Source organism: Pteronotus mesoamericanus, unplaced genomic scaffold (genome assembly GCF_021234165.1).
Source record: "Pteronotus mesoamericanus isolate MK-2021 breed Mesoamerican mustached bat unplaced genomic scaffold, CSHL_Meso_final scaffold_118, whole genome shotgun sequence".
NCBI classification, from domain to species: Eukaryota; Metazoa; Chordata; class Mammalia; order Chiroptera; family Mormoopidae; genus Pteronotus; species Pteronotus mesoamericanus.
In genome coordinates, this window is record NW_026555301.1 from 11,315,303 (window position 1) to 11,338,096 (window position 22,794).

Sequence of the window (22,794 nt, forward strand, 5' to 3'; positions counted from 1 at the left end):
CAGATTATCACTTTTAACCTATAATCTAAGTGATAATATCCAGTGTTGGTGAAGGTGTAGAAAATTATATCCTCAAACAGTGAAAGGAAATGTAAACTGATAAAATATTAGAGCCTAACTTTGCATTATCTTCTTAAAAATAAAAAATTTCATGTACCTCTGACCGAACATTTTACTTCTAGAAATTATACTACATATAAACGTCACACACATACATTAAGCTCCAGGTACAAGGGTTTTTATTGCAGAATTGTTTGTAATAGCCAAAACTAGAAACAATCTAAACATTTATCATTAGGGCACAATTAAGTAAATCATGATATGTTGTTGTGATAGAATACTATGTGACTTTTAAAATAAATGAGGTAAATTGATACATGTTAACAAGAAAATATACTAAAGGTTTACCTTTAGGTGAAAAAGGCAAAAAAATAAAACATATGAATAAATGATATCTAAAAAATAAATAAATGAGTAAAGGAATGTGGTCTCTTACTTTCCATTTGTACCTCTCTATACCACCTTCATTCTTTACAAGTGTGTATTAAGTCTAGTCATTAAAAAGAACTTTAAAACCTTCTTCATAGCAAGGCTTTCTTCGCTGAAAGTGGAAACAATATTTTCAATATTTGAAAGAGCTATTTTCAAATGCCCATCAACATTTTAAAAAGGTATATTTATCTACAACTATATGCTTCTTAATTAATTGATTAAAATAGTCCTCCAAAGACATTGCTTTCCAACCTCTTTTACATACCAGCACACCCAGATCATTATATTATTTGCACAGCGATGGCCACCAGTGGCTGCAGCCTGCCAAGGCCAGGCCAATACCTGAATCTCTGCTCCCCCAAGACCCAATGGCAGCCCTCAGCCCTTACCTGGGAGATTCCTATTTTAGGTACCTATATCAAACAACACTGCTTTAGTAAAATTACTTCAAAATAATGAAGATTCTCCAGTAAATATATGTTACAATTTTATAGTGTTAGAAGTCTGGAGGAGAATGGGTTACTTTTTTCCTTATTTATTTATTTATTTAGGAGGAACTGAGAGGACTACTGGGGGCTGGTAATGCTTTGTTTCTGGATCTGGGCATTTACATAGTTTGATTCAATTTGTGAAAATCCATTGTGCACTATATTTAAGATGTGTACTTTTTTGGTTATGTATATTATATCAGTTGGCCAAAAAGTCCGCTTACTTTTTTACATAAAATAAAAGACATTTTCATTTTCACCAGTAACTTTGTTGGTTTGGATATTTTGAGTATGTAAGCTATCTCCCACGTGGTATAACGTTGATTGTTCTCAATGTCTCAATTTGGTCATTATCAACTTCAACTGGTCTGCCCAACTATGAAGCATCGTCCACCAAGAAATCTCCAGCATGAAACTTCACAAACCACTTTTGACAGATTTCATCAGTCATAGCACCTTCTCCATACACTGCACAAATCTTTTTTCTTTTTGCATTTCAGTTGCATTTTTACCTTTCTTGAAATAATAAAGCATAACGCACCAAAAATCTTCCCATATTTTCTTCCATTTTCAATATTAAAATGGCTACACAAAAACTGACCAATTTAGGTAAGTTTTTAAAAATGCACACTGATAAGACAGCTGTCACAATACAATCTAACAAAATTGTTTCGAATGAAGTTAAAGATAATTAAACATGACTAGAGCTATCTTACAGAAAAAATCAAACTTTCTGGCCAACCCATTCTTCAATACAAAATGTAAAGAGTATGTGACAAATTTGATCAAATTAGTGAAAATAATGAAGTTCTACAGTATCACATAGTAAATCAAAAGCTATTGCTTAGCCCTTATGACTTGCCAGATCCCCTAGGAAAGCAGATTAAAGGAAAGGTCTAAGCCAGAGACCCTCTTGTCGAAAACATCTGTTTAAACTCTTCCAAGCCCGGGGTTATCAGGATGTAGATTGTTTGGGGCGAAAGAGGTCAGAGAATTTTTTGAATATGACATGCCAGGCAGGGCTCTGTGTGAAAGGGTTATAGATGCAAACTGTCAGCAGCTTACAAAGGAGGAAACTGAGCCCTGCTGTACGTGACTTGCACAGCAATCCATGTCTGCCTGCCCACAGGCTTGTCCCCTCTCACGGTGCTACACTGGCAGGAGGCCCGCCCAGCTGTGATTAACAGTTGTAACAGCAGGCCTAGGAACTTCTAAAATCTAACAGACCCCCACAATCCAGCAGGCTGGCATTCCTGATTGATCATAATTTGCAAACTGACATCTGCTAAACCCAAATACAGCACTTCACATGGATCCTATGAAGGAGTAAAGGGAGAAAAGGACTAATGTAAGATGACTGCTTTTTGAACCTGTGAGCTGGGAAATGGAAAGAGCCGAAAGACCTGGACTCAAGGATCCTCCCCAAACACAGGCTTTGGGACCTTGAGCAAAGCCTTTAACATTGCCAAGCCCTGACCTCCCACTGCAAACAGAGACAAGATGCCTGCCACATAAGGTTTGAGGATTAAATGAAACAACATATGGACAGCACACTGTGAACTGTAAAATGCTAAACAAATACAAGGTACTGTTGTTTGTTTGTCATTGTTGTGCATTAGTGTTGTAATGGATGTATTATTAGAGCCTTCTTATGTCACCAACATCCAGCCTTCCCCAATATAGCACTTTGCCTCTTCAAGTCTATTCCCAGAAGTAAGGAACAGTCATCTTACTTCCCAAAAAGCCTGCCCAGGACCCTGACATTGTGGGAATTTGCCTCTTTTTCTCCCACAGAACTATTTCATACCTGGTTCAAATTATTCAATCAGATTATTAAATTATTATTAATACAAGACCTTTTGTGTTTTTAAAGTCTTACTCTATTGATCCAGTGGTGCCCTCACTACTACATGCCGGTTGTGAACAGGTAATTTATGACTAACAACAAAGTTTGCCATGCAGCAAAGAGGTGACATACATTGGGTTTTGCAGTCCTACAAAGCTAGTTCTAATCATCAAAGCATCATTTATTAGCCTTGAGTCTTTGTGCATGTTATTCAACTCCCGGAGCTTTGGTTTCCTCATCAGTAAGATGGCAGTAATTACACAACTCACCATTTATTTAGTAGAGGCAGTAAAAGATGGCCACAAATTTTCCTGCCATTCCTTCCATTCAGACATAAAGTCTAATTCTCCTGCTTTTGCTTCTGGGCTGGCCTTAGTTATTTGCTTGATTAATAAAATGTAGCAGAAATGACATTCTGGGATCTGTGCGGGTGGGTCACAAGAAGCTTTTTAGCTTCTGCCCATGGCTTTTAGAACACTTGCTCTAGAAAAAGCCAGTCACCATGTACCAAGTCTGACTGCCCTGAGACTCCATGCTATGAAGAAGCACAAGCTAACTCTGTGGAGAGACCACATGGAAAGAGATGCCTGGTTAGTCTCAGCTAATACAACCACACCAAACAAAGCACTAGACATGTGAGTCAGGGCTTCAGATGGCTCCAGCCCAGCCACCATCTGACTGAAACAACATGGGAAACCCCAAGCAAAAACTGCCCATCTGAGCCCAGTCAACCCCCAGCACTGTGAAAAAGAACAATAAACTGTTATTTTAAACCATGAAGTCTGTGGTGATTTGTTACACAACAATGGACAACTGAAACACTCAGCATAGTGTTGGCTCATGTCAACTGTTACAATTACAGTGATACTCAAAAACTAGAGTGATTTTCAGTTCTTTTGTATGGTGATATCCGTCTTAAACAAAGGCACTCTGAAGTGCTTTCTTGATTGGAAAAGAACAGAGCAAGTTTTGGCTTCAGTTCCAGGACTATACAGTTAATCCTTCTCAACTATTACTGATGTCATGATTAGGGGTAGGGACAACTACAAATTATTATGGTGGCTATGAGTTTTTAAATACTGTTTTTCTCTTACCCATGGATATTTTTAATAAGGAGGATGTCAAGGACATATGAAGAAGACACACTTCCCTCACACTCCACTCATAAACAAGAACAAAGATGTGCCCATTTGGTTGTGACACAATAGTTATGATGAACAATAAAAAGCACAGAGCCCCTGCAAGTGAAATGTGCAATAATACAATTCATGTTAATAGCAGCAACATATTCAGGGGAGTAAATTATATCAATTATACTTTCAACAATATTTTTAAATATTTATCTTTTTATTGTACAGTATTATATACTAGGCTATCTTACAAAGATTAACCTATGAGGTGGAGGCCTAGAAATAATACAATTCAAAAAAAAAAAAGAAATGCAACTCAACTTTATTTACTTCGTAAACACTAAGTTTTATTTATTTTTTTAAAGATTTTATTTATTTATTTTTAGAGAGAGGGGAAGAGAGGGAGAAAGCAGAGAGAAACATCAATGTGTGCTTGTCTCCTGAGCGCCCCCCACGGGGGACCTGGCCCGCAACCCAGGCACATGCCCTGCCCAGGAATCAAACTGGCAACCCTTTGCTTCGCAGGCCAGCACTCAATCCACTGAGCCACACCAGCCAGGGTTTATTTTATTTTTTAAAATTTAATATTTACTGTATTTTCTCCATTACCATTTTAGTCCCCTTATACCCTCCTCCCCCAAGCAATCACCATACTGTTGCCCATGTCCCTGAGTCCTTTTTCCTTTTCCCTCAATACATTCATCCCCTAACCATACCCACCCCAGCTGTCATCTGCTCTCCATCCATAAGTCTGTCTCTGTTTTGCTTATTCAGTTTGTTCATTAGATTCCACATATGAGTGAAATTATACAGTATTTGTGTTTTTCTGACTGACTTATTTCACTTAGCATAATGTCCTCCAGGTCCATCCATCCTGTTGCAAAGGGCAAAATTTTCTCCTTTTCTTAATGGCTGAGTAGAATTCCATTGTATAAATGTCCCATAGTTGTTTTATCCACTCATCTCTTGATGGACACTTGGGGTGCTTCCATATCGTGGTCACCGTAAATAACGCTGCATGAACACAGGGATGCTTATATTCTTTCAAGTAAGTGTTTTGGGTTCCTTCGGATATATTTCCAGAAGTGAGATCACTGTGTCAAAAGGCAGATCCATTTTTAATATTTTGAGGTATCTCCACACTGCTCCACAGTGGCTGCACCAATCTGCATTCCTACCAAAAGTGCAACAGGTTCCCCTTTCTCCATGTCCTTGTCAGCATTTGTTGTTTATTGATTTATTGATGATAGCCATTCTTACAGAGACTGTATTTCGTTGTGGTTTTAATTTGCATTTTTCTGAAGATTAGTGATATTGAGCATCTTTTTATACACCTATTGGCCATCTGTATGTCTTCTTGGGGAAGTGTCTATTCAGGTCCTTTGCCCATTTTTTAATTGGGTTGTTTGCTTTTTTGGTTTTGAGTTTTTTAAGTACTTTATAAATATCGTATATTAACCCTTTATCAGCTATATTGGCAAATACGTTCTCCCATCCTGTGGGTTCTCTTTTTATTTTGTTGATGTTTTCCTTTGCTGTGAAAAAAACTTTTCAGTAGTCCCATTTGTTTATTTGTCTTTTGCTTCCCTTACCTGGGGATATATATCCAATAAAATATTTCCAAAAGCAATATATGATATTTTGCTGCCTATATTTTCTTCTAAGATTTTTATAGTTTTGGGTCTAACATTTAAGTCTTTGATCCATTTTGAATTTATCCTTGTGTGTGGTGTAAGAAGATGGTCTAGTTTCATTTTTCTGCACATATCTGTCCAATTTTCCCAACACTATTTATTGAATAAATTATCTTTAGCCCATTGTATATGCTTGCTTCCTCTGTCAAATTTAATTGACTATAAAGGTACAGGTTTATTTCTGGGCTCTCTATTCTGTTCCATTAATCTGTGTGTCCATTTCTATGCCAGTACCAGGCTGTTTTGAATGCTATGGCTTTGTAGTATAGTTTGATATTAGGTAGTGTGATTCCTCCAACTTTGTTCTTTCTCGGCATCCCTGTTGCTATGTGGGAACTTTTGTGGTTCCATATAAATTTTTGAAATATTTGTTCTAGCTCTGTGTCATATGTCATTGGACCTTTGATAGGAATTCCACTGAATCTATATATTGCTTTGGGTAGTAAAGACATTTTAATGATATTAATTCTTCCTATCCATGAACATGGTATGTGCTTCCACTTACTTTTTTCTTCCTTAATTTCTTTCTTCAGTGTCTTATAATTTTTCAAGTACAGGTCTTTTACATCCTTGTTTAGGTTTATTCCTAGGTATTTTATTCTTTTTGAAGCAATTGAGAATGAAATTGTTTTCTTAATTTCCATTTCTGTTAGTTCATTATTGGCATATAAAAATGCAACTGATTTCTGGATATTAATTTTGTCTCCTGTTACTTCGCTGAATTTATTTCAGTTCTAGTAGTTTCTTGGTGGAATCTTTGAGATTCTCTATGTACATTATGATGTCATCTACAAATAAAGACAGTTTTACTTCTCTCTTTCCAATTTGGATGCCTTTTATTTCTTCTTCTTATCTGATTGCTGTGGCTAGGACTTCCAGTACTATGTTGAATAAGAGAGGTGAAGGCAGACATTCCTGTCCTGTCCCTAATCTTAAGGGGAATGCTTATACTTTCTGTCCATTGAGTATGATGCAGGCAGTGGGTTTGTCATATACGGCCATACTTATGTTTACACATGTTCCTTCTACTCCCACTTTGCTGAGAGTTTTGATCATAAATGGGTGCTGGATTTTATCAAAGCTTTTTCTGCATTTATTGATATGATCATGTGGTTTTTATCCTTCATTATGTTTATGTGGTGAATCACATTTATTGATTTGCAAATGTTGAACCAACCTTGTATTCCTGGAAAAAATCCCACTTGATCATGGTGCATGATCTTTTTGATGATCTGCTGTATTCAGTTTGCTAATATTTTTTTGAGGATTTTAACATCTATGATCATCAGGGATATTAGCCTATAATTTTCTTTATTTGTAGTGTCTTTATCTGGTTTTAGAATTAAGATAATGCTGTCCTAGTAAAATGAGTTAAGGAGCCTTCCTTCCTCTTGAATTTTATCAAATAGTTTGAGAAGGAAAGGTGTTCATTCTTCTTGGAATGTGTAATAAATTCACCTGTGAAGCCATCAGGCCCAGGACATTTGTTTGTTGTGAGTTTTTTGATTACTGCTTCAATTTCATTAGGTATAATCTTTCTATTCAGATTTTCTGATTCTTCCTGATTTCTTTTTGGAAGACTGTAGGTTTCTGGGAACTTATCCATTTTATCCAGGCTGTAGAGTGTGTTGGCATATAATTGCTCATAATATTTGCATACAATCCTTTAGATTTCTTTGGTGTCAGTTGTTATTTCTCCTCTTTAACTGCTGATTTTATTTATTTGGGTCCTCTTTTTTCTTGATGAGTCTGGTTAAAGCTATGTCAATCTTGTTTATCTTTTCAAAGAAACAACTCTTGCATTCATTGATCTTTCCTATCATTTTTTTTAGACTCTATTTCACTTATTTCTGCTCTGATCTTTATTATTTCCTTGGCCGTTCTCTTTCAAGTTTCTTTAAGTGTGAATTTAGATTGTTTATTTGAACATTTTCCTTGTTTTCTGAGGTAGGCCTGTAATGCTATGAATTTCCCTCTTAGGACTGCTTTCCCAGTGTCCCACAGATTTTTGATTGATGTGTCCTCATTTTCATTTGTTTGAAGGTATCTTTTGATTTCTTCCTTAATCTCGTTGTTGACCCATTCATTGTTTAATAACATGTTATTTAGCTTCCATGTCTTTGAGTGTTTTTTAGTGTTCTCCCTGTGATTGATTTATACTTTCACAGCATTGAGATCAAAGAAGATTCTTCATATGATTCCAATCTTCTTAAATTAATTGAGACTTGTTTTGTGTCCCAACATGTGGTATGTCCCAGAAAATGTTGCATGTGCAATTGCAAAGTATGCATATTCTGCTGCTTTGGCATGTAATGCTTTAAATATATCACTTAAATCCATTTGATCTAGTGTGTTATTTAAGGCCACTGTCTCCTTGTCGATTTTCTGCCTGGAAGATCCATCCATTACAATCAATGGGGTGTTAAAATCCCCAACCCTGACTGTATTTTTTTGATCTTTCCTTTTATGTCCATCAAGATTTGCTTTGCATATATATGTACTCCTATGTTGCGGGTGTGAATGTTTACTAGGGTTATATTCTCTTGTTGGATTGTTCCCTTTGTCATTATGTAGTGTCCTTCTTTGTCTCTTACTACAGCCTTGGTTTTAAAGTCTATTTTGTTGGCTATAAATACTGCTACCTCAGCTTTTTTTTCTTTTCCATTTGCATGAAATATCTTTTTTCCAACCCTTAATGTTTAGCCTGTGTGCATCTTTTGAACTGAGATGGGTCTCTTGGAGGCAGCAAATATATGGGTCTTGTTTTCTTATCCATTCTGCTACCCTTATGTCTTTTGATCAGAGTACTTAAGCCATTTACATTTAAGGTGATTATTAACAGATAAGAATTTAGTGCCATTTCATTGTTAGGCTGTTTTCCTCTGGTTGTTTTTTTTTTTTTTTCTTCTTTTTCTTTTTCTTATTCTTCATTCAAACCCTTTAACATTTTTTGCAGTACTGGTTTGATGTTAACAAACTCCTTTAGCTTTTTCTTCTCTGGGAAGCTCCTTATTTCTCCTTCAATTTTAAACGATAGCCTTGCTGGGTAAAGTAGCCTTCATTGTAGGTCCTTGCTTTTCATCACCTTGAATATTCCACGCCACTCCCTTCTGGCCTGAAATGTTTTCTGTTGAGTAATCAGATGCCAGTCTAACTGGTACTCCCTTGTAGGCAATTACCTGCTCTTCTCTTGTGGCTTTTAGGATTCTCTCCTAGTCTTTAAGCCTTGTCATTTTAATTATGATGTGTCTCGTTGTAAGCCTCTTTGTATCCAACTTGTTTGGGACCCTCTGAGCTTACTAGATTTGTGTGACTTTTTCCTTCACCAGATTAGGGAAGTTTTCAGTCATTATTTCTTCAAATAGGTTCTCTATCCCTTGCTCACTCTTTTCTCCTTCTGGTATTCGTATGATGTGGATGTTGTTACATTTCATGTTGTCCAAGATATTTCCTAAGGTTTTCTCTTTTTTTTTTTTAATTCTATTTTCTTCTTGATGCTCTGTCTGCGTGTTTTTTTCTACCGTGTCTTCCAAAACACCGATTCTACCCTCTGCTTCCACTAATCTACTGTTTATTCCTTCCAGTGTATTCTTTATCTCAGATATTGCATTCTTTATTTCTGACTGGTCCTTTTATGGTTTCTATGTCTTTTTTCATGCTGTTGAGTATCTTCGCAATCATTACTCTTTTTTCATGCCAGTGAGTATCCTATCTCATAAATTGCTTGCCTCCATTTCATCTAATTCTTCTGGAGAATTGTCTTGTTCTTTCATTTGGGATCTGTTTCTTTGTGTTCTCATTTTGGCTCCTTCTTTGTATTTCTGCCTTAGATGTTAAACTAATCAGCCATTTCAAGGATCCATTGTTAATCTAATCAAGTTGCAATCAGCAGTCCAGTTTAAGCACAGGGTGGGGAAGAGTAATCCCTGTGGGTGGGGCTATTGTTTCCCCTCAGGCTAATGCCACTTGGAGAGGAGTGCTCTGCCTGATAAAGATGGGGAATGACTCAGCATAGGGATCCTTGTAGCTGTTCCTTCAGTTCTCTTCCCAGAGCTACCAGTTCCAGACTTTCCTGAAGCATCTCTAGTCCACTCTGCCTTCCTCTGCGGAGCTCGGGGTAAGTGGCTGCAAACAAAATTTGGTATATTAGTCTTTTAAGAGGCTCTTTGCATCTCCAGATGTCTCTTCCTGGCAGACAGAAACCCTGCTGCTTTTCACAGCTGGATGTTATCTGGGTTTCTTTCCAGCTCTGGTGATGTAGGCTGGGGAACGCAGCTTTGGGTTTAGACCCCACACTTCTCAGGGGGCACTCCCCCAGGCACTGAGATGTCCCTCCAGAACTTCAGCTGCCACTAGTGGGAGCCCAGTCAGCCCTTTCAGGCCTCCTCTGCACTCCCGAGCTGTCATGTTGTGGTGAAGTGGTTTCTTTCATTTGTCCGTGGTTATAAGGCTTCTCTCCAGCTAGTGTTCTTTTGGTTATTATGGATGATTTCTTTTCAATTTAGTTGTAAGTCTAGATTGGTCCTGAGAGAAGGTTAATTTAGCTTACACTTACTCCTCTGCCATCTCGGATTGACCCACAACTCATCTTTTTAAATAGAAGTCTTTCTTTTAAAAAAAATTATATACCATATTTATTAATAGTTCCTTTTAAACTGAACTGTGTTGGAAGATACTGAAATAACTGAGTTCATGATTCGCATGCTTCTATAAATACTGTCTTCACGAGAAGGGCATTTTATAAAAAGCAAATGCATAATTTGCTTTATTTTGTCACATATATTTGAGGTTCCAACAGAATCTTTGTATATCCACAGAAGTATACAGGATTTTCAAGGTTGTCCATTAGTTGTGTCACACCAGAAAAAGCAATAAGACTGTAGAGTTGGGGCTTGCCGCTCCAGGAATAGCATCTCAGACCAACACTCTGCATAGCACAAAATATACCTTCACGTTCTACCTGGTAATACCCAGGGATCAATGATAAATGCAGCCTTCCTTTCCCAGAGTCCTGCCAACACCGACACTTCATTAGAAAATGAAGTGACTTGAGTTGTTACAGCAGTGTTTCTCAGACCATTTTAAGACTCTACAGGCCTGTTTAGGGGAAAAGCAATCCAAAGACCAATGTAGATTTTAATTATTGTGTAAATATGTACAAATAATGAAACTTACATGAACCGTTTATGCTATTATAAAACAACAAAATAAAGAGAAATGTATTAAATACAAACTAAACTATAAATCAAATAACATTGAAATGAGCGTTAGACTAATATGATGGATAATGCTGCTCTACTAAACTGAAACAGCTCAGGGCTGTGCTGGATTCTGAGGCCAGCATGCTCTGTCACCACATGCCATGCAATGGTTTAATTCCCTCACAATCTTCATGCACAATCTATGGGCTAAGTTTCCATCTACTTTTGAAATAGTCCAGGTGGGACCCCAAACAGCCCAAGAGGGACCCCACTCACCACCTTAGCTGCTGCACTCTGGGGAAAGTCACCATGACCTGGCCTCCCACCAGGCCGATGGCTGCAGCAGTCCCCCGCTGGCTCGCTCCCTTGCATGCATATTCCTACACCCACCCTTCACATGGTACTAGAGAGATCCTCATAAAAGTTAAGTCAGATCCTGTCACTGCTCCACATGAAAACCTTCAATGGCTTCCCCACTGGATTCCCAGGATATGTCCTAATTCCCACACTGGACCACGAGACCCCACAAAATCAGGCCCCAAGTCTCCTCCTCTCTTCCCAGTGGTCACTCTGCTCCAGCCACATTGGCCTGCCTGCAGGTCCTCAAACTCCCAGGCAAGCCCCTTCCACCTCAGCCTTGGGGTCCCCTCTGTTGAGAGAGCACAAATATAAATATTCTCTCTCTCTCTCATATTGTTTTTTTCTCTTCAGAGTCCTCTGCTAGGTATTTTATCTCATTTCCTGTCTCAGACTACTCCCTGATATTTCATTAAATGTCCCAATTGTGCTTATTGATCTATATTTGTTGTGGTTTTCTTTTTTTAATTTTTATGGAATTTATTGGGGTAACATTGGTTAATAAAATTATATAACTTTCAGGTGTACAATTCTATAATACATCTTTATATTGTGTCGTGCGTTCACCACCCAAAGTCAAGTCTCATTCATCATCATTTATCCCCCTTTACCCTCTTCTACCTTCCCCCCACAGCCCCTTTCCCTCTAGGTACTCATCATACTGTTGTCTATGAGCTGGGTTGTTTTTATTTTTGTGTTTGTTTTTTGCTTAATCCCTTCACCTTTTCACCCAACCCCTAATGCCCCCACACCCGACAGCTGTCAGTCTTATAAGTGAAATCATATCATATTTGCCTTTCTCTGAGTGGTTTATTTCACTTAGCATAATACTCTCCAGGTCCATCCCTGCTATTGCAAAAAGTAAGGTTTCCTTCTTTTTTACAAATGAGTAGTAGTGCATTGTGTAATTTTTTTTATCCACTCATCTACTAATGGGTACCTGGGCTGCTTCTAATTCTTAGCCATTTTAAATAATGCTGCAATGAACATAGGAGTGCATACATTCTTTCATTAGTGTTTTAGGTTTCTTCGGATATATTGCCAGCAGTAGAATCTCTGGGGCAAAAGGCAGTCCTATTTTTAATTTTTTTAGGAAACTTCATACTGTTTTTCACAGTAGCTGCACCAATCTGCATTTTTACCAATAGTGCCCAAGGGTTTACTTTTCTCCACATCCTCACCAACACCTGTTCGCTGATTTATTATGCGGTGATATCTCACTGTGGTTTTAATTTGCATTTCTCTGATGATTAGTGATGTTAAGCATTTTTTCATATGTCTGTTTGACATCTCTATATCCTCTTTCAAGAAGTGTCTTTTCAGGTCCTTTGACCATTTTTATTTCAATTGTTTGTTTTTTCTGGTGTTGAATTGTATAAGTTCTTTATAAATTTTGGGCATTAACCTCTAATCTGATGTATCATTAGCAAATATGTTCTCCAATTCAGTGGATTGTTTTCATTTGTTGATGATTTCCTTTGCTGTGAAAATACTTTTTATTTGATGTACTCTCTTTTGTTTATTTTTTTCGTTTGTTTCCCTTGCCTGAGAAGACATATAGGAAAAAATATTGCTATGAGTGATGACCAGGATTTTACTGCCTATATGTTCTTTCTAGAATTTTTATGTTTTTAAGTCTTACATTTCAGTCTTTAATCCATTTTAAGTTTATTCTTCTGTACGGTGTAAGAAGGTGGCCTAATTTCATTATTTTGCACATCTGTCCAATTTTCCCACCATTTACTGAATAGACTGTATTGATCCCACTGTAGGTTCTTGCCTCCTTTATCAAATATTTTTTAAGATCATTTCATTATTTTTAGAGTGAGGGGAAGGAAAGGAAAAAAAGAGGGAGAGAAACAGTGATGCATGAGAGACAAAGCAATCAGTTGCCTCTTGCATGCCCCCAAATGGGGGCCTGGGCCACAACCCAAGCATGTGCCTTGGGACTTGAACTGGCAACCTTCTGTTCACAGGCCAGCACTCAATCTACTGAGCCACAACACCAGGGGTCCTTTGTCAAATACTAATTGGTTATGTAGACATGGGTTTATTTCTAGGCTCTCAATTCCCTTCCATTGATCTGTATGTCTGTTTTTATGCCAGTCCCATGCTGTTTTGATTACTATAGCCTAGTAGTAGAGTTTGTAGAGTAGTAGTAGAGCTTGATATCAGGTAGCTCCTCCAACTTTGTCCTTCTTTCTCAAGATTGCTATAGCTATTCCAGGCCTTTTGTGGTATCTTGATAGGAATTGCATTGAATTTATAGGTTTCTTTTGGGTATATAGACATTTTAATGATGTTAAGTTCTTCCTATCCATGAACACAATGTATGCTTCCACTTATTTGTACCTTCTTTCAATTTCTTTCTTCAGTGTATTATAATTGTATGAGTACAGGGCTTTTACCTCCTTGGTTAAATTCATTCCAGGGTATTTTGTGACGCAATTTTAAATGGGATTGTTTTCCTAGTTTGCCTTTCTGAAAATTCATTGTTGGTATATAAAAAAGGCAACTGATTCCTGAATACTTATCTTATATTCCACTACTTTACTGAATTCATTTATCAGTTCTAGTAGTTTGTTGGTGGAATCTTTGGGGTTCTCTATATACAGTACCATGTCATCTGCAAATAGAGACAGTTTTACTTCTTTCTTTCCAATTTGGATGCCTTTTATTTCATCTTCTTCTCTGATTGTTGTGGCTCCAGTACTATCTTGAATAAGCATGGTGAAAGCAGACATTTGTGTCTTATTCTCAATCTTAAGGAAAACGCTTATAGTTTTTGCCCATTGAAAATGATCTTGTCTGAGGGTTTGTCATATATGCTCAGGTATGCTCCCTCTATTCCCACTTTGCTAAGTGTTATTATAAATGGGTGCTGGATTTTATCAAATGCTTTTTCTGCATCTATTAATATGATTATGTGGTTTTTATCCTTCATTTTATTTATTTAATGTATGACATTTATTAATTTGCAGATATTGTACCAACCTTGCATCCCCAGAATAAATCCCAGTTGATCATGGTGTATCATCTCTTTAATGTATTGCTGGATCTGGTTTGCTAGTATTTTGTTTGGGGATTTAGCGTCTGTGTTTATCAGGGATAATGACCTATAATTTTCTTTCTTTAGTGTAGTGTCTCTCTCTCGGTTTGGAAATAGGATAATACTGGCCAGGTAAAAGGAGCTTGGGAGTCGTCCATCCTCTTGGTTTTTTTTGTTTGTTTGGTTGGTTTTTTTTTTTTGTTTTTTTGCTAGGCTAAGTGGCTTTAGTAGAGAAAGCCAGGATTACAAAGGACTTAAGAGTTGGCATTGGGGCCCTTCTTCTTGCCAAAGGTGAGTACAACATTGATAAAAAGCCAGTTGTACTGCCTCCTTTGTTTGGCCTGACCAGTCTTCTTCTCCTCTTGTTTGGCCACATTGGGGGTCTGACCTCCTACTTTCCCATCACAGGCCAGGGAACCGCAGACTTTATCTCTAAGCGTGCAGCCAACTACATTCAGAGGGGTCAAAGCCTCCACCTCACTCTTGCTTAGGGTGGCCTCATCCTGTAGGGGCACACTTTCCAGAAGCACAACATGATCTTCTGGAGTGCCCCCTCCAGCAAGACTACATGAGCCTTGACCTGCCGACAGTCTCCTGACCAGTCATCTCAGTGGTGTATAGCTCCGGGGCGCAGACAAAAAGCTGCATGTCAGCAACTAAGCTGCCTTTCTTGAATTCTTTGGAAATATTTGAGGTGAGGTGTTAGTTCTTCTTTGAACGTATGGTGAAATTCACCTGGGAAGCCATATGTTCCAGGAATTTTATTTGTGGTAAGTTCTTTAATACTGCTTCATTTTCATTAGTTATAATTGCTCCATTCAGATTTTCTGATTCTTCCTGATTCGGTTTTGGAAAATTGCATGTTTCTAAGACTTTATCTACTTCATTCAGATCTTCCAATTTGTTGGCACATAGTTGTATGTGATAGTTTCTTACAATCCTTTGCATTTCCTTGCTGTCAGTTGTTACTTTTCCTCTTTCCTTTCTGATTTTATTCATTTGGGTACTCTTTTTTTTTTTTTTTCTTCATGAGGCTGGTTAAAGTTTTGTCAGTCTTGTTTATCTTTTCAAAAAAAAAAACAGTTCTTGGTTTTATTTCTCTTTTGTGTTGTTGTTTTTTTACTCTATATAAATTTACATTTATTCCTGCAATGATCTTTATTACTTCCTTCTACTCACTTTGGGCTTTTTTTGTTGTTCATTTTTTAGTTCCTTTAAGTGTAAAGTTAGATTGTTTATTTGAATTATTTCTTGAGGTAGTTATCTAATGCTATGAATTTCCCTGTTAGGACTGCTTTTGATGTGCCCCCATAGATTTTGGGCTGTGGTTTTCCCATTTTCATTTGATTTCATGGTACCTTTTGATTTCTTCCTTGATCTCATTGTTTAGTAACGTTATTTATTCCACGTCTTTGTGTGTTTTTCAGTTTTATTCTTGTGATTGATGTCTAGTTTCATACCATTGTGGTCAGTCAGAAAAGATGCTTGATATTATTTCAATCTTTTAAATTTACTGAGATTTGTTTTGTGGCCTAATGTATGGTCTTTCCTAGAAAATGCTCCACGTGCACTTGAAAAGAATGTGTATTCTGCAGCCTTGCGATGAAATGCTCTAAAGATATCAATTAAGTCCATCTGAACTAGTGTGTCATTTAAGGCCTCTGTTTCCTTGTAGATTTCTGTCTGGAAGACCTATCCATAGATGTTAGTGGGGTGTTAAAATCCCTAACTATGACTGTATTTGTGTCAATCTCTCCCTTTTTGTCCATCCAGTTTTGCTTTATATATTTAGGTGCTCCTGTGTAAGGTGCATAAATGTTTACAAGAGTTATATCCTCTTGTTGAATCGATCCCTTTATCATTATGTAGTGTCCTTCTTTATCTTTTATTGTAGATTTCACTTTAAAGTCTATTTTGTCAGGTATAAGTATTGCTACCCCAATCTTTTTTTCTCCCCATTTGTGTGAAATATCTCGTTCTAGCCCCTTACTCTTTGTCTGTGTGTATCTTTCACCCTTAGGTGGTCTCTTGTAGACAGCATATATATGTTTTGTTTTCTTATCTATTCAAATACTCTATATCTTTTGCTTGGAGCATTTAAGCCATTTATATTTAAAGTAATTACTGATGGGTATGTATTTATTGCCATTTTATTGTTTATAACAGTGTTACTCTGTTGTTGTTGTAGTTGTTTTGTCCTCTTAAAGAAGACCCTCTAACATTTTTTTCCTAATACTGGTTTGGTGGTAATGAACTCCTTTAGCTGTTTCTTATCTGGGAAGCTCTTTGTTTCTCCTTCAGTTTTCAATGAATAGCCTTGCTGGGTAAAGTAGTCTTGGTTGTAGGTCCATGCTTTTCATCACTTTGAAGTATTTCACACCAGTCCCTTCTGGCCTGAAGTATTTCAGTTGAGAAATAAGCTAATAATCTTATGAAAGCTCCTTTGTAGGTAACTAACTTTCTCTTGCTGCATTTAAGATTATCTCTTTGTCATTAACCTTTGCCATTCTAATTGTGATATGTCTTGGTGTAGGCCTCTCTGGGTTCATCCTGTTTGGGACTCTTGACTTCCTGAACTTCTGTCTTTTTCTCTTTCACCAGGTTAAGGAAGTTTTGAATTTAGAAAGGAGAGAAGGGAGGGAGAAAGAGAGGGGGAGAAACATTGATAAGAGAAAGAAATATCAATTTGCCACCTTCCATAAGCACCTCAACATGGGATCAACCGACAACCCAGGAATGTCCCCTGACTAGGAATCAAACCAGTGACCTTTTGGTTTGCTGGAAGATGCTCAACCAACTGAGGTGGGGCTTCAGTGGTTATTCCTTCAAACAGGTTCTTGATCCCTTGCTTTCTCTCTTCTCCTTCTGGTGGCCCTCTGATGCAGATGTTGTTACACTTCATGTTGTCCCAAAGGACCTTTAAACTATCTTCGGTTTTTGGGTTTTTTTTCTTTTTGCTGCTCTGATTGGGTGTTTTCTGCTACCTGGCCTTCCAGATCACTGATTTGATCTTCTGCTTCATTCAACTTACTGTTTATTCCTTGTAGTATGTTCTTCATTTCTTTTTTAAATGTTTTATTTTATTCCTTTTTTTATTTTTGTCCAAATATAGTTGTCCCCATTTCCACCCATTACTCTCCCCTGCCCTCCACACTCCCACCTGCCACATTCAGCCCTCCCCCTCCCCATTGTCTTTGACCATGGGTCCTTTACACATGTTCCTTGATGACACTTCTCCTTCTTTGATCCATTATCCTCCTCCTACCTCCCCTCTGGTTACTGTCAGTTTGTCCTTTATTTCAATGTCTCTGATTCTATTTTGCTCACTTATTTGTTTTGTTGATTAAATTCCACTTATAAGTGAGATTATATGGTATTTGTTTTTCCCTGCCTGGCTTATTTCACCTAGCATAATGCTCTCCAGTTCCATCCATGCTGTTGCGAAGGGCAGGAGTTCCTTCTTCCTTTCTGTTGTATAGTATTCCATTGTGTAAATGTACCAGAGTTTTTGATCCACTCATTCATGGGCACTTAGGCTGTTTCCAGCATTTAGCTATTGTAAATTGTGCTGCTATGAACACAGAGGTGCATAGATTCTTTTGAATTGGTGTTTCAGGATTCTTAGGGTATAATCCCAGCAGTGGAATTGCTGGGTCAAAAGGCAGTTCCAATTTAGTTTTTTGAGGCAATCTCATACTGCTTTCCACAGTGGCTGCACCCGTCTGCATGCCCACCAACAGTGTACTAGGGTTCCCTTGTATCCATACCTCCACCTGTACTTGTTTGTTGATTTATCAATGATAGCCATTATGACAGGTGTGAAGTGGTATCTCATTGTGATTTTAATTTGCATCTCTCTGATGGCTAGTGATGCTGAGCATCCTTTCATATGTCTCTGGGCCCTGTTTATGTCCTCCTTGGAGAAATATCTGTTCAGGCCCTTTGCACATTTTTTAATTGGATTGTTTGTCTTCCTGGTTTGGAGTCATGTGAGTTCTTTATATATTTTGGAGATCAAACCTCTATCTGATGTATCATGGGCAAATATATTTTCCCATACAGTTGGTTCCCTTTTCATTTTGCTGTTTTCTTTAGCCATACAAAAGTTTTAATTTGATTTACTCCCATTTGTTTATTCTTTATGTCCCTTGCTCTAGGGGACATATCATGAAAATATTGGTGCATGGAATATCTGAGATTTTCCTGCCTATGTTCTCCTCTAGGGCTTTTATGCTGTCACAACTTATATTTAAGCCTTTTATCCATCTTGAGTTTATTTTTGTGTATGGTATAAGTTGGTGGTCGAGTTTCATTTTTTTGCATGTAGCTGTCCAGCTCTCCCAACACCATTTGTTGAAGAGGCTATTTTTACTCCATTTTATGCTCATGCCCCCTTTGTTGAATATTAATTGACCATAGAGACATAGGTTTATTTCTGGGCTCTCTATTCTGTTTCACTGATTTATGTATTCTTCATTTCCGATTGGTTCTTTGTTATGGTTTCTATGTCTTTCTTTACATCTGTTGTAGTCATCACTAAGTTTCTTATAGTTCTCACTAAGTTCCTTGTGCTACCTTATAACCATTATTTTTAAATCTCTATCTGGCAAATTGCTTGCCTCCACTTCATTTAGCTCTTTTTCTGGAAATTTCTCCTCTTTTTTCATTTGGTGCATATTTCTTTGTCTTCCCATCTTGGCTGCCTCTTTGTGTTTGTTTTTATGTATTAGGTAGATCTGCTATGACTCCCAGTCTTGGTAAGGTCGCCTTTTGTGGTAGTTGTCTTGTGAAACCCAGTGACACAGTCTCTTTGATCCCCTGATCTGAGTGCTCTAGGAATGTCACTTGTGTGGATTATTCAGGTCCTCCTGTCGTAATTGAGTCTTGATTGCTGTCAGCCTGTTCATGCTTAGGGTAGATCTCATGCTGGCTGACTGTGAAGATTAACCCTAACCACAGTGTATGAGCTGCTGTGGATGTGCTGACCACACAAAGTAGAATTCACCTCAGTAGGGTCTGGTGCTTCCCAAGATCTCCCTTTGGATATGCCACTGTGAAGCTAAGTGTATCCTGCTCTGATGTTGTCTGAGGCTGGCCACTGGGTATTGGTTCTGGGACCTCTTGGGAAGGACTCCATTGCATACCGATGTCAGACACTGCCAGCGACTGGCCCTGGTTAACTTGTTTGGAGCTACAAAGCAATCCACAGTTGGTGGCTGCCTCTTCTGGGCCTGGATGTGCATAGAAAGGACTAAGCTGTGCACCAAGGCAGGCTTTTACAAGCACTGGGCCCAGGACTAAGTCAGCAAAAGTCCGAAGGAACCCCAATATCCACCTCTGCCTTGCCTCCACCTGCTGGCTGCCTATTAGACTCAGTCACTGAGAGAGAGAGACTCTGGCAGTACTAGAGTTGCATGAGGTAGGTTCTCAGTGAGTCACATGCTAGTGTCAAGTGGTGTTCATCACATTGATATAAGTTCAAACTCAGTGCAAGTGCTGGATCTGAGGCCACTCAGCAAATGTCCCAGCATATATCAAGTCTAGCTGCCATCTGCCATGTTCCTAAAGACCTTTGTGGCGGGGCAGGGCCTCAAGAGATCATCAAGGTGAGGCCAGCAGAGTTTATCAGGTCCAAACAGACCAAGATCTGTCCATGTTAAATGAGAGTTCTACACTTTCAGGAGAGTGTGAGAGGTAGAAATAAAATGTTTGTCTTTGCTCAAAGGCCTTCTCAGTGAAGCCTTTCTCAAGCCCCTACTTACAGCCACAGCCTCACAACAAGCACTCATAAGCCCCTCTCTGCTTTCTTTCTCCACAGCACTTGTCACCATCCATCTGTCATATTAGGTATTTATGCCTGTTGTCTCTACTAGAATGTCAGCTCCATGAGGTCTGGAATTATGGGTCTGTTTTGTCACCTGCTTTATGCCCAACCCTAGAGGTGCTTGGTAAATATCTGTGGCATGTGCCACGGAATCACCTGGTGTTCACATGGTCCCAGTGCATTATTTCTGTACAAACTCTGTTTCAGTTCTTTTCTCATTAGTCAGTTTTAATAGGCTTTAAAGTTGTGACAGAGTTATCACCTGGAAGATCTAGGATTTAATTTTATTTGTTTTTTTAAAGAACAGCATTGAAATGAACAGGCAGAGAAAACTGCAGACCCCACAGTATAGATCAGCAGACTCATAACTTTCCTAGATCCTATTTTGAGAAATACTTAATTAGAAAATGGTGAGAAAGCCAGAGTACCCACCAATGAAGAGGTCACAGACCATGTCCCCAATAGAAACAGCTACCATCCCATAATGGAACAGAGAGCCCAAGAAATGACCTACACAGCACTACTTGATCAGCCATTCAAAGTCTATGTCCCACTGATGACACCTGACATTTCCCTACCCTAAGGTATAAACTTTCACATTTGAAGGCCATTATAGTCTGACCTAAGTTTACATTCCACTTTTCATTATCAGTTATTTCCACTGACAACCAAACGAAGCTCTACCCATCAAACACCTCCTTGGGCCCTGTAGCCATTATTTATGGGTTTCATATTAATTACTCCAGTAATGCATGCACACTAAATAAGCCAATACAGAGAAGCAAAAAAGAAAAAATATTTATTTATAAGCACAAATCAGCCCCTGTCCGACTTGGATAACCACTTTGACATTTGAGTCTTTCAGAACCTATTCGTACATAATGCAAATAGAGCCACTCCATCCCCTCCCAAACATTTCCCTGTTCTGCAAACTAGTTGTTAGGCATTCTCAGGATACACACACAAGCCCTCCTTAGCTACTCCCAAATTCCATCGGCCCTTATCTTAGGAATATTTGGCAACTGTCATGTAACATCCCGCCAGGTTGTCTGGCGGTGTTACTTGACCTTTCCCATTTAGGCCCTACCAGACCAAGTACACTGCTGGACTGTGCGCTTTCAGGACAGAGTCTCTCCTTCGTGGGAAACTGCGAGACTACTGCATGGCAGCCACACCTCTCCAGTCATCCTTCACAGTACAGGAACCACCAGTTAAATCTTCGTTTACTTTATACAGACCAAATTTGTTGTTTTCAGAACAGAAAATGCCTACGCAACACTTCGGGCCTGGTTACTGGCAGCGGGAGGAAAGTCCCTGTGTGGAGCTCAGCATGCTCTCTGCTCCCTGAGGGGGAGCCAGTGAAAAGCAGAATTAGAAACATTTTCCTCTCAGAACTAAGCCGTGGATGTCTCTTTAAAAGGAGGACAGGCTGATGATTCATCAATGAGAAGTGAAGAAAATAAGAAAACAAATTAAAATTGTGGAAGAAAATGATCCTGCAGGGAAGAAAAGGACAGAGACATCTCAGAAGAATCGGGGCAGGAAGGTGAACTCGATGTTAATAATAAAATTTAAGAGGCAGTCATCTGAATGTAAAACAAAATACAGGGAAAGAAGAAGAGCTACGGGCAGGTGAGCCTTGAGGTAAAGGAGGGCAGGCAAGATGATTTCCTCATACCTGCAGGAGTTTGAACTAAACAGAGGAAAATGAGACATCAGCAAGTTGGTACAATTCTCCAACATGTGTTATTATAAAGAAAGGATGCTAAAAGCATTACCCTATATCCCTCTTGATTGTGACCTCAAACAAAAATAAGCATTTATCATTACTTAATCATTTCTCCTGCTTCATAATTAGATTTAAAATTAAATTATAATAAAAAATAGCCTTTTAGAAGTTTGTTATAAAAAAGTTTAGAAAATATTTGAGCTGCTAAACTGAAACATGTCTATGAAGTATATAGTATGATGCTAAAAGATCTTTTTAAAAAAAAGACTTTGTTAATTAAGCTTAAGCCTGCCATAAATGTTAATGCCAGGAGGCAGTGGGGGAGCGGGGGGGGGGGGGGGCGGGAGGCGTGTAGAACCAGAACAGTTCACCCTTTCCCATCTTCAGAAAAGGAAAAGTTTTATGTGATACAGTGTGTGCGTGCGCGCATGCCTCTCTCCCTCCCTTCCTCTCTGTGTCTCTCTTCTTTCTTTATCTTCTGCTCTCTCTGTCTCTCTGTCTCTCTATCTCTCCCTCCCCTGCCCTTCCAGGGGAGTCTTTGATGGAAGCACTTTTTAAGAACTACACATCCTATTTGCAGACCCTAATTAAAATAGTGATTCCATGAAGACAGAAAGAAAGTCATACTGGAGCATTCAGAAATCTTTTTCTTCTAGATAAACAAATATTGCTGATGCAAAGGGATCCAGGTCTCTGCTATTGTGTTCAAGAGGAAAAAATGGGAGAAAAATGATTTCCCCTAAGTCCTGCTTGCTCTCTTGCAGGGCTCGTTCAACCTTCTGATAACCCAAGTCTTCTAGGGGCAGCTGGAAGAACTAAAAGTAGCTTAGGCCACCTTCTAGGTTAAATTCTGAGCAAGCAGAAGCCAACTTCAGAACCTCCAGTGAAGTCAAAGCAGGTCTGAGGCATGAGGAGTAATGAAATATATCAGAAAAAGACTCACCAAAAAGGAAGATGCCACAGTGAGAAACTCATTCAGCGACA

At 38.5% G+C, this 22,794-nt stretch overlaps 1 protein-coding gene and 1 pseudogene across 1 annotated transcript in view; both read right to left on the reverse strand.

The window, feature by feature from the left end:
- Positions 1-22,794, reverse strand: part of RAB31 (RAB31, member RAS oncogene family) — a 155,519-nt gene that overhangs the window by 124,713 nt on the left and 8,012 nt on the right. The window lies entirely within an intron of this gene.
- Positions 14,435-14,905, reverse strand: LOC129081675 (FAU ubiquitin-like and ribosomal protein S30; annotated as a pseudogene).